Genomic DNA, 12,476 nt, shown 5'->3' on the forward strand with positions numbered 1-12,476 from the left:
TGCTAGTTCTGCCACTTGTCATTGTTGTAATTCAACATTTCAATAGTTCATATAAGTCATCGTTTTGATCATTAAACATTTATTTTGCGAATAAACAGTGTCTTTAATTACAGAAAATTTAAAATCTATTATAAACATAAAATCAACACGAGATTGGGCTGAATTAATTGCAAAAAGAATTATTGAAATTGGTTTAGGATCAGCGAATATATCTCGTAAAATATACAGATTAAATTATTTTTGGCGTCCATAATATTCTCCAGAACCCTGTTGTATCAGTTTTCGATCTAAGTTTCTTCTGAGACCCAATCAACTTTTTTCAAAAAAAGTTTATAAAAAATAATAGAAACTACCATTACTGACTTTCTTTTTCATCGTTACTACTTTTAGTCTACGGTTGGACATATACTTCTCAGCTTCATGGCACGGTTTGTTGCCCGACAACGCTTTAGGTTGCCTACGATTATCACAATGTCATCGGACCTTTTGCCTACACTTCGTTCTTACTTACCGTTCACTCTAAGACCTACTTAGCTTCATCTACCATCATATCGACGATACATGCTCATTCCTTGACCGTTCTACGTCCATTGGCTTTTGATGACCATGTTTCAGATTCTGTCTCGCAGGATGTCTAGTATATTGGTTTCCATACTTGTCTATTGCAATCTAGAATTTATGTATAAGCCCCGCAGTGTAAGTTCACATCTCACAAACATACCTATAGTTACACGTCCTGGTTACAACCATCTTTGCATTATTTCTGCATTTAAAGAATTTCATCCTAATATCATTACTGCCCTAAATATACATAGTTTTTTACTTATTGGAGAGATTTATCTTATAATATGGGATTGTGGGAAGGATCATTTCTAGCTATTACTTATCACAGTTATCTCCATCTTAAGCGGACATAAAAACAGTATACATTACATTTCTACATAAGTTATTATTATTACCATTATTCTATTGCCAGTAAAACATTATCAGATAATGAAAGTTATTCTTTGGATTATGTTTTAATAGTAGTAATATAAGTTATGTTACTTTTTCTTTGTTAAATTTCATTAATTAAATAGAGGTTAGTGATCAGCAACTACACGTGGCAATCGTCACTGACAAATGTCTTCCTCTGTAAAACTTCTAAACAGCTTGTCCTTGGTGATTTTAATTTCGGCGATGATACAATAGCACAATTACAATTTTTTTTTGAGATTAAAACATGTATACGTGTACTTATGAACAAAGCCGACAATGAAGTATCTTAATGAATGATTGTTGGGTCGATTCATTCATAGCACGCGCACTCGGTGACCTTAGAACTTAACCCATCCCATGTGGTTTAAGAACGCGTCGCACCAACAGATGCGTAGTAGCGAATATTCGCCAATCGTGTAATTAGAATCATTCAATGTACTCTCGGTGTTTATCCAAATTGTATAGAAACCTACAGCTCACAGTGAGAATGCCAATTCTTGCCTTCTGTTCGGAGGTACGTTGTCATGTGCGCCGAAGATGTTGCGTTCATATTCTTGTTTTAATTGAAGGCAATTACATAAATTCCACGTAGCGGTCGGAGCAGGGCGTGTGGAGGGGAGGCGCGGGTGGTGCGGGGAGGCGGTCGACCTTCCACGAGGCCGTCCGTCCGCGTCCACGCCGGTTGCCGCTGCGCCGCCGCTCCGCCGCCGGCTCTCTGCTCCATCGCCGTGCCACTCCACTGCTTGCCTTTGCGTCTAAAGATGGGCGATTGTTTCAGAATTTACAATCGAATGTTAACCAATTATTGAATGATATTCATTGGAATAAAAACATAAATATAAATGAATTTTCAGTATTCGATGATTTCGTCGTTATCCGAATGATAAATGGAGATATTCGAATGTTGGAATGAATTATTTAAATGATTGAAAAACAATTCCACAAAAAAAATCGATTCCTCTTTCGATCGATTGTTTTAGAATTGTTAATTTAAATAATATTTTTTACTATTTAATTATCAAATAGCGATTTATTTATAACATAGGATTGAATCATTCACATCAGTTCATTTATAATTACAGCTACAAGTACTAGACAAACACGGAACTCCATACATAAATTCGCACGTATGAATTTTCAGAAGAAAAAACTACTTAAATCTATTTTCATGGCTTATGGAGAAAATAATCGGTGATCAAGTGGATGGTTTCTATCACTGTGAGTACCTAGTCGTAACATTCGCAACATCGAAGGAATTGCATTTATATTACAGCTCTTTTTATTTGGTATATTCTGTTAAATTGAAGATTTCATCATATTAGTCCCGATATACAATTGTCGAGTGTGGAAAGAAGTTTCTAGAAAAACACCAATGAAAAAGAACTTATTTAGCTATAAAAAAAATCTAAACGTCTAGAAACAGAAGATAGTAGATAAGGCTTGTTCAAACAAATAGACCTAGTCGAAGGAAGTTATTAGTCATTAATATTTTGAGCTTTCTCCAACACAGAGGTCTTGTATAATTATTTATAAGCAATGAGTATACGTAACATAGGTACTTCTCTTATTACTATGAGTACGCTTTAGAATCTAATCTTCTTCCAAATAACTGTTGAATTGAATGTATACAATATCGATGCTATATTTAACTTTTATATCACATGGAATATGTTATAACATGTTCCAACAATTCTGTAACAAAATCGTAATTCACTACAATTATAATTACATAATACATGTAGGTATAATCATTTTGAAAATAGTGGTGCATTCAAATTAGTTTTAAATATAGAACTGATTCTGAAACTAACTTCATCTAGGTGTTATTTTATGATCATCTAAAGGACGTCAGATTTGAAAAGATAGTAATTCTAGTAATACGTGACAAGGAATCAGACTCCTCTATATAACTTAGAAACGATCCTATCCATAGAATAGTTTTGGTGAGAGCTTGAACAAGAAAGAACAAGATACCGGATGTCACCATCTTATTCTATCTCATGGACTCACTAACGTTAACGATTCTATCAATAGCTTCGTCACTTTTTTAGGGGGGCAGGTTTGCTGCTTACTACGTAGAATAAGTTATATCTAATAGCAATAAGTAGTTCGTATATACCTGATCGGCCACATCACTAAATACTCAAATTAATCAAATATTTTTTTAACAAGAATCCTTCTTGGATTCCGTCATTTTACCGTGACACTTTTCTACATTCCACTAAAGTTGCCTGTGATTAGAAAATACCAAACTAATGACGTGTGTCCAGGACGGACAATGTTCACTCTAAAAGCAAAAGTAGCAGTGACAGAGCGAGTGGAACGTTTACAGTGCCCAGTCGGGCCAATGACATCACTTTCCGCCATCGGTGTATGCCGGAACCGCCTGTACAACGTTGTTCAATAACCTACTTTATTCCAATCCAAAATAGATCACAAATTCATAAACAAACAGAGAAATTTTGATTCATTAGGCAGTACTATCAGCTGCGTAGCTGTAGAATACCATAATAGTTTCTACAGTGGTTTTAGGTGGTCACTTAGTTGAAGATTTAAAATTGGTGTAGTGTTAATCTACCTTTCATATTTCCATGTAGATGACAGTATATAATGATTTCTTTTTTCTATTATAAATTAAATACTATGTATATTGTATTGCAAACGAAAAGTAACTACGTATATGTATCGAGTTAAAAAAAGAGAAGGCCAAATCGCATGTACTTATTTATTTTTTTATAATGTCAGGCGGTATCGTCACTTTTTGAAATTATTTTTTTGTCACATTAATTTTGTTAGTTTTGAATTTTTTTTAATAAAATTTATTTTATAACTTTTTTAATCATGCTCACTTTAAACGTGCATGAGAAAATGGTTTCTCAATATTAATGTTTTTAATTTTTTTTTATAAAAACCATTTTTAATACGTGTTAATCCAACAGACTTTGTTAAGTTTTAATTCCAAATTTTATTTTTCTTTCTCTAACAATTTCATTAAACGTCTTTCTTACGAATATTAGAAAAATAATTATTCAAATCGATCCACTCGTTTTCGTCCACTCATGCAATAACATGCCATTTAATTTTTATTAATACAGATTACTCATGATTTTTTTCTAACTTACAAATATGGAAATGTTGTCTGTTCTCACACACGTTTTCGTAGGAATGTGCTTCTGGGAACGAATAACTGAAATTAACAATCAGTCCTATAATTTAAGATAATTTCGCAAATGGTATTGTATTTTTTTGTCAATTATAAAGTAGATACCCATAAATTTGGCGCAATCTTTTCAAGTTTCAAATTAATAACATTTTATTAACTTCGAAAATGTTTAGACATCCTTTTCTAATCTGCATAAAAATGTATAAAGATTATGTAAAACCTTATATAGGTCATAAAAAAATTTAGACTGGATTTACGAAAATCTTTGATTTGTAGGTAGAGTTAGACTAATAGAGTTAAAAGGACATAAAACACAATAGAGTCTAGAATAGAGTAATAGGCAGAATTATCCATCCCTATTGGATGAAAGTGGTGTACTTGCTTCCTGTCAGATTACATTCTAATATTTTTTTAATATGCTTGACAAATTTAGGTAAGTTGAGTGTTACTGTTATTGATTCCAGTCACTTAAAGTTATTAGTTCGATTCACTCGAAAATAGTGTAACAAAATTTAGAAAATAGCTGCAGAAGAACTTTCGATATTGTTCTAAAAATCTATTAAATGTGGCTAATATTAATTTTGGCAATAGTATCAGATTTGTCTTCTACAAGTACGAACATTTATATTTCGTTATCCTAATGTAAAAACAATCTCATTCATAAATGCAATGTGTAAAACCTGATTAGTGATTAGGTAGAAGTTGGTGAGAACATGCAATAGGTTATGGAGTAGTGATTTACACCTTCAGCGGTTCGGTATAGGTGTGGTGCCGTGGGCGAACGGGCAGGCCGCCACCCACGCGACGACCACGCGTCGTGCGACGTCGTCAACGCAAATTCCGAGCCCACCACTACTCTTCGACCCACACCTGCCCTCTACAGCTACCAAACTTATACCATACAAGTGGCTATACACATTCAACCGAATAATGTTCTGTCTGGTCTTTGCAGTAATCGCTTTTAGTAGTCAACCAAACCGCCATAATCTGTCGTGATTTTTAATAAAAGTTATCACTTTTGTCGTTTATTAAAATTTATTTAGTTGCATTAAAGGATGAATTGCCAGTAAGTAAAAGATGCAATTACCTTCGATTAGTGACGATTTATTATAGAACTGCATATAATGTTCATGTAAAATATAATTTAATCTCTATCAATTACACGAAATAATAATATTTATGTAATAAAGATTGACAATTTTCTGTATTTTTACTTGACAAGAAGCCCAGGCCCGGTAAAATAATAATAATTAATGAGTGCATTTTGTATCGTGGTAATATAAAAGTCAAAATAATAATTTGTTATTTTATTTCACTATGACTTCTGGTTACATGTTTTTGACTATTAATATATCAACTTAGTAAAGGTTTTGAGTTTCTGTATTTAGTTCATATATTATCTAAATATTATTTCATCGTTTGTTTTTGTCTAACTATTGATATGAATAAACACCAAATTTCAATAAATATTTTATTATTATAATAAAAATAAAAGACAATTGTTTAGACTGTTGCATCCCAAAAGGATAATGAACAATCATCACGTTTATAATATTGCAGTCTTCTGTGTGAGTGTAAAATGAGTAGGAAAGTTCTTACATACCTACTCATTTTAAGACGGTTGATTGCCATCCTCTGTATACAAAATAAAACTCATAAAATAACTCCCTGGTCTAATTCTCACAAACAACCATAGCATTGAATCTTTGATCTGATTCAAACTACTTTCACTTGGCACATGTGCTAACCTCCAATCTTTTATCGCTTCTCTCATTTGTTTAAATCACTGGTTCATTCTTGTTATTATTTTAAAATCATACAGTGTATATCAAAATTAGAATTATTAATATCGCATTTGGGATTTATTGAAATATTCGTAAAGAGTAATGTAATATATGAAAACGATTTTTTTAAACTGATTTGGTTTTTCTTAGTACCTCATTAGACGTGATTGTTTCCAGTATTTCAAATAATAATACGAAGAATCTCTAACTTTTGGTAGAACACTCGCTACGAGTAATATATACAAGAAGTTAAGACAATATAAAACTGTAAAAGCTCTATCTGTATTAAATCCTAAAATTTTCTACTAAAATCTAAAAGTTATACCTAATTAATTAAGTTACTGGCATGAATTCTCAGGTGTCTGTATAGTTTTACCATATATTAATTACATTTAACCATAGTATAATCTAACAGATTAGATAGTAGTACTAGTTTTACACGTGACTTCGTCCGCGTAACCAAAATATGTTTATTGATCGGGTAATAAAGTAGCTTATGTACGACTTTATTACATAATAAGTACAAGTATATTATTTTTTTATTTTAATGCCAAACGAAAATCTAACAATTTTATATGAAGTTTTTTTTTTAAAGAAATTTAGAATAAAATTTTAGGTAAATTTAAGGTTTGTAAAACGGTGAAATATATGAAATGTCATTTTGTTACTTTGGAAATCAAGAATTTTATACAATTTATCTTTTACTTAAACTTATGGGTCAACGAAATCGCATGTAATAGCTTGTAAGTAATAATGGTAAATTCCTTAAAGAAGAAACAATGATTACTCACCTACATATTACGTGGGCACATGCAACATGAATCTGAAAAATAAATAAGTACACTTTATCATATTTGTTTTTTTTTTATATTACATTTAAAATACAAACTGCATTGTAAATATATAATTAATTATAGGTTACTCAATTACATATTGCAGAATATATACGTTATATTAGGTACGTAATTTTTCTTATGTAAAAAGGTGGCAAACGAGCATGTAGTTCACCTGTTGATAAGTAATTACCATAACCTATAGACATGCAACACTAGTGATACTGCTGATTCGTTGCCAGACCTAAAATGATTTAAACTTTTTGAAGGATCCCAAGTCATATTCGTACGAAAAAGTCGCTACAGATAGTCTGTTTGTTCCATATTTTTTTAAATAATTCTTCTACATTTTCTTTTCTATACCTAAAGACAGAGTTATATACCAAAGGAGCGAACGCTTTTTTTTTTCTAATTCTGCCATTTTTGTTTAGTATTAATGTGCTAAGATAATTTTTCGTTGTTCCTCTGCATTCGAAAATAATTTTATAGAATGTTCTAATAAAGTTCACATGTACTGTAAGAACAGACTAACTTTATTCGAGAAGGTAGTTGGAATTGGCAATATTGTTTTGATGGCAAAATTACCGAATGAATATTGCAAGGCATAGGAGCAAAGAACATTCTGGCACATAGCAGAATTAACTACTTTTGTTCTGTACACATTGCTATTTAGTTTAAACTCCATTAATCGTTTAGATATTTTCTCTCTCTCTTTCAAAGGCGTGTGTATCTATGGAGTTATGTCTATGTTATCGCATGTAGTGCAGTAAGAAAATGGTTTGTTTATTAAGACATTTGTTAAATGCCATTTTAGCACTGCAAATACTGGGCTAATGTGTTGCCCTACCGTTTCTTATATATTTTATTTATTTGTTATTAACTAGTTCATTTTTATCTCATATTAATTGTCAGTTGACCAATCAGTTGAAATTTACGTCACTAAGAACCTTATCGTATCAATTCATCCCGCAACATCTAACCAGATCTACATAGATATTATTCCAGCTATTGTTATATGCTTTTAGTTATTTTAATATATATTAGTGTAGTAGTCACCTCTAGTAGACTAAGAAAGTGCTTTAATTTTTATGTGTTCATATTTAGATTTTGTTATTTATAAATTTAGTTTTGATTCTATAAATGTTTTTAACCATTATTAATTTTTTACCTCAAAATCTTGCAATTTGTCAATGTTTCCACTTATATGTTTGTACATAAGTACTTATGTGTACCTACATACGTAGGAACTGAAATTATAATAAAGTCCTACATTATTCTAAATGAAACTCAAATCTTTTTGTTTTCTAAGATACGTTTTTCTGAAGAATATGTATTAATTCATTATTTATTTATTTTACAATTGGAAACACGAGATTTATAATAAGTGCTGTTATTTAAGAATCTTACGTTATTTAAGAATATTGTGAAGCAGACTTTTTAAGATTCATACAACAATGCGTGATTGCCAAAAGAAGGTCAACATGTAGTTTCAACATATCAACTACAAAAAAACTTATTCGAAATAAAAATATTCATCATGAATGAATAAACAATTCCACGTTCATAGCGTTAATCAATGAGTTGCATGCAGGCAAGAGTTCGAGTCGATGTCGAGCTCATTGATCGATCAACTCGATAGACACCACTACAGGTATATCGTGTCTGTATTAATGCTCACGCGCAAAGAAAACCGGACGGCGCACACTTGGCTACCTTTTAGTAGTGTGCGTTCGTGCGCAAAGGATTTCCTACCGCCCCGCGTCTGCGCCCGCGCCCCCTTGCCGCAGACCTGTTGCGCCGCTACCGGAGTTACGCCGCATAGTTACCAGACTTGATATGCCTGCTCTGCGCCCGCGCCGCATCCACTCAGCGTCAGGCCTACGCACACCACGACATGCCGTTCGAACACTTAATTATTATGGCGCACCACTCGTGAAATTGCTGTGCATCTCGTCTGCTCTCATCGACATCTTTTATTAATCTGATATCTTCCATTACCGGTTGCAGTAAAGTAAAACAACTAACCCGTTCGATTTATAGCCCCTCTTATGGATGCAGCCGGATACATGACATCATGGTGATGCTAATTCACTTCGGCGGCGCTATCATATAGTATTATAAATCTCTTAAAGAATCAGTCATCATTAGAGTGACCATTTCATTAGGGTTCCGCAGTCTAGAATATACTTAATTGAATATGTATTAGCCCAACTTATGAAGTAAAGGTGCTTTGAAATATCAAATACCTAAATGGGATTTGTTTCGTTTTATTTTTTTCTGCCTTGGTAACCACAGATCTATTTTATCTTACCTACATACACTGGGAGGCAATGTTAGTGATACATATATTCCTGTAAATGTTATTACGTGCGCGTTGTGGACCATAAGAACGACATAATGAGTCTTAAGTTAGCGGTTTCTCTTCAGCGAGGCAGCTCTATTTTCAATAAGATTAATCCTGTTATGCATGAACTAGAAAAACCTTAACCGTAATAATTATGAATTCCAATTTCTACTAAGTGCTAACAATGCAAAAAGAAGCATTTGCTTAATAGAGATAGGACATATATTAACCAGTAAACAGATGTGATTGTCTTATACTATTATTCGATTTGAATACCTATATAAATATACAAAAAATATCGTGTAGTTATGGTGGTTAGCATACAGGTAGAAGGAATATATGATAGAAGAACTAATATTAGATCGATGTCATAATTAAAAAAATCTTAAAGCATAAAATCAAATTCGGACAAGAGAAACTCACGCTTAACCATTTTTTTCTAAATTTAACGGATTATTTGGAATTTGCTTCGGTTCGAAGGTAATAAGTTTCCAAAAAAAGAAAAGTTATTGTATATAATTTTCATAGATTATATAAAATGTTAATTTAATCATTGTTGAACTAAATGGTAACATTTGTTTATGTTTAATTCTAGAGAATTTTAACTATTGTTTGTATGAAATTTGTAACAACTTGTTACAAATATTAGTATACTAGTACATAGTGATGGAACTATTTTACTGGTGTTACCACTGTTCCAATCTTAATAAATTTCTTAAATGGATATAGAGATCGAACTACTTGTCAATACGTGTTATTATTATGTATATAATATTTAGCTATTAAAATGAACATTCTCAAAATATGTTATTGAATATTAGTGACGTCGTAATTTGTATGTAGCAACACCGGACAGCACACAACAGTAAAGCAGCACAGCGGGCGCAAGCTCTAGTGCGGTGAAAAAACAGGTAGCGCGTTCCACCGTATCGATCTTTATGTTATTTTTCTTATTTATCTTTTTTATCTGGGCCTCCGCTCAGAGTCTCGGACCCGAACGGAAGTTGTAACGATTTTTAATCGTAGCAAGTATCTCGGCCGGTCGGTTCGTTCGCTTTGGACATAGAGTAACTCTTTAGCTAAAATTTGAGGTATTATACATGCATATCCACAGAGTTTTAGAAAAAGTATTTATGAGATGGCTTTCTTAGGAGAGTTCCCACTGTGCTCCGCTCAGAGTCTCGGACCCGAACGGAAGTTGTAACGATTTTTAATCGTAGCAAGTATCTCGGCCGGTCGGTTCGTTCGCTTTGGACAACGAGTATAATATATATATATTTTTTGTAAACAACCACCGGAAATGGGCGAGAGAACGTACTGCCCTGGAACACATATCTTCCATTACGTTTGTCTCTTGGTTCTCAGTTATAATGATAAGGAATACAGATAAAGCGATTGTTTGAAAAGATCTACGAGCAATTGGGATTGTTAAAAATACTAAACCAAATAATTTAACATTGGTACAAAATATTGTCAATGCAGGTAACACTAATAAATTTTAAGATAGATGAAATTTGAGTAGTATTTCCTTATGAGCTAACAATCTCATCAGCAACAAAATTTTGTTATATAACGTAACGGAAAAATTTCATAGTTTTACTCTTTTGCTTAATATACTCTTTTACTTATTAACTTTATACTACTTGTACACCTAAGATCCGAGCACATACATGTACTTGAAAATCATTTTCCCAATTTCTTTAACAATTATATAGTAAATGTAGAAGCATACATAGCCCTCTGTCTAGAAAAAGAAAAAAAAAATATAGAACCCATTGGATTCTTATTCCCAAAAGAGCCAAGTAATTAAGAAATATAGAGCATGTTTTTATTTATTTAAAATGTTCTTTCAAGGCTGCTATTTCTGTTCTTAGGCACTTTAGAGTGGCATTTTTTGAGCGTATTTTTTTAAACTTTCTGTGATCTTCTTACTAACTATCAACATTTCAATTGTTAACTGTCCATTGATGAACATAAGCCTTCCCCCCCCATAAGGGGAGTTTTGCCAGTAGTTAGCTTGGCTGGCAGATTGCCAACCACAGTTAGGTTTTGGTGATGTTTTAAGAGGAACGCTGCTACCCATCCCTTTACTAATAAGTTCCTTTAGACACCTCTTATGACAGGTACTGGAAAGGAATGGGTCAACTTTACACAACAGAACGGGGAACAAAATGGTCACGGACGACTTTATATTAACTATGCTATCAAACAAAAACATAAATAATAATTATTTTATTGTTAATAGTCTGTTATTAAGGAAGAATCATGAGATCATCTCTAGTGGTGTTAATGCATTTGAATTTCCTACCAATTCTTTTTATTTTGAATTTGATTCGAGTTATGAAAGTGGATGAAACAAGGGATGTGGGCAAGCATAAGTAAAGCACTTAGGTATTTGAACTCTTAGCAGGTATCTGCTTTCGACAAATTCTATTAATGCGAATTAAAGTGTATTTATCGACTTTGTACTATATATAAGAAGTTTGTTTTTAGAATGAAGAGGTGAGACCTTATTATATTTTCATTCATTAAGCACTGGAGTCGTATCAATGTCAGTAGCTGACCCCGTCTAAGAAACTGTGAACTGCGACGATGTATTTTTACAACATTTTTCTGCCAATAGCGCCATAGCGCAGCGTGGGCGCGTGATAATGGCCCGAAATATCGCGTTTTTAGTTCCGAACGCCCACCCTGACCATCGAGAATATTAGTCTACAGTTTTTTTGCGATGGTGAAATACAACCGACCCCAAGAAAGCTGGCGTCTATATAGTTTCTAGGACACTTCTTATCACTTCCGGTTTTGTAGTAAATTTATGACTATTTATTTACACATCTAATCTTGATCTCGCGCTGTTACAATTTGAACTAAAAGTATTTATTATATATACATTTTAGAAAAGGTTTTAAATAATGTCATATGTGATTAAATGGTATATAGGTATACGTGAGTAAAGAATCTTTACAGTTAAGAACGCACGTAATACGTTCTTTTTTTTGTAGGTTAGTAGCAATCGTTCTGAATTATTGCGCAGAATTTGAGTACTATCTCTCAAACATATGATTACTGTCGTTATTTTTGTAATATTAATTATATATCTTGTGCAATTTTTCAGTGAAAATGTTTGTTGAATAGAACGAAAATTCCTGTGCTGAATTCTGCACAGGAATTTTCATAAATAAAAAATAATGCAGAGGATTTACAAAGAGTCGTGTCTATCAAAAACAAGGTCGTAAGAATGGTAAAAATATAAATAATTTAAAAGCCGCTAAGTGGCAGGATACTAATTTGCCTAGTTTTGGTCAATCATTACAGATCAACGATAAAAACATTACTTTTATCAAGAAGTTGAGGTAATTCTCGAATAACCATGT

At 32.6% G+C, this 12,476-nt stretch overlaps 1 protein-coding gene across 1 annotated transcript in view; it reads right to left on the bottom strand.

Annotated features, from left to right (window-relative positions):
• The window catches only part of LOC113523363 (protein sprouty), a 49,804-nt gene that overhangs the window by 13,317 nt on the left and 24,011 nt on the right, over positions 1–12,476 (bottom strand). The window contains exon 2 of the mRNA XM_031907466.2: positions 6,717–6,748. The gene's annotated coding sequence lies outside the window, so the exon portion shown is untranslated. The remainder of the gene's footprint in view (positions 1–6,716; positions 6,749–12,476) is intronic.

The sequence above is a fragment of the Galleria mellonella genome, unplaced genomic scaffold (assembly GCF_026898425.1).
Source record: "Galleria mellonella isolate WM207_F2 unplaced genomic scaffold, CSIRO_AGI_GalMel_v1 utg300, whole genome shotgun sequence".
NCBI lineage: Eukaryota > Metazoa > Arthropoda > Insecta > Lepidoptera > Pyralidae > Galleria > Galleria mellonella.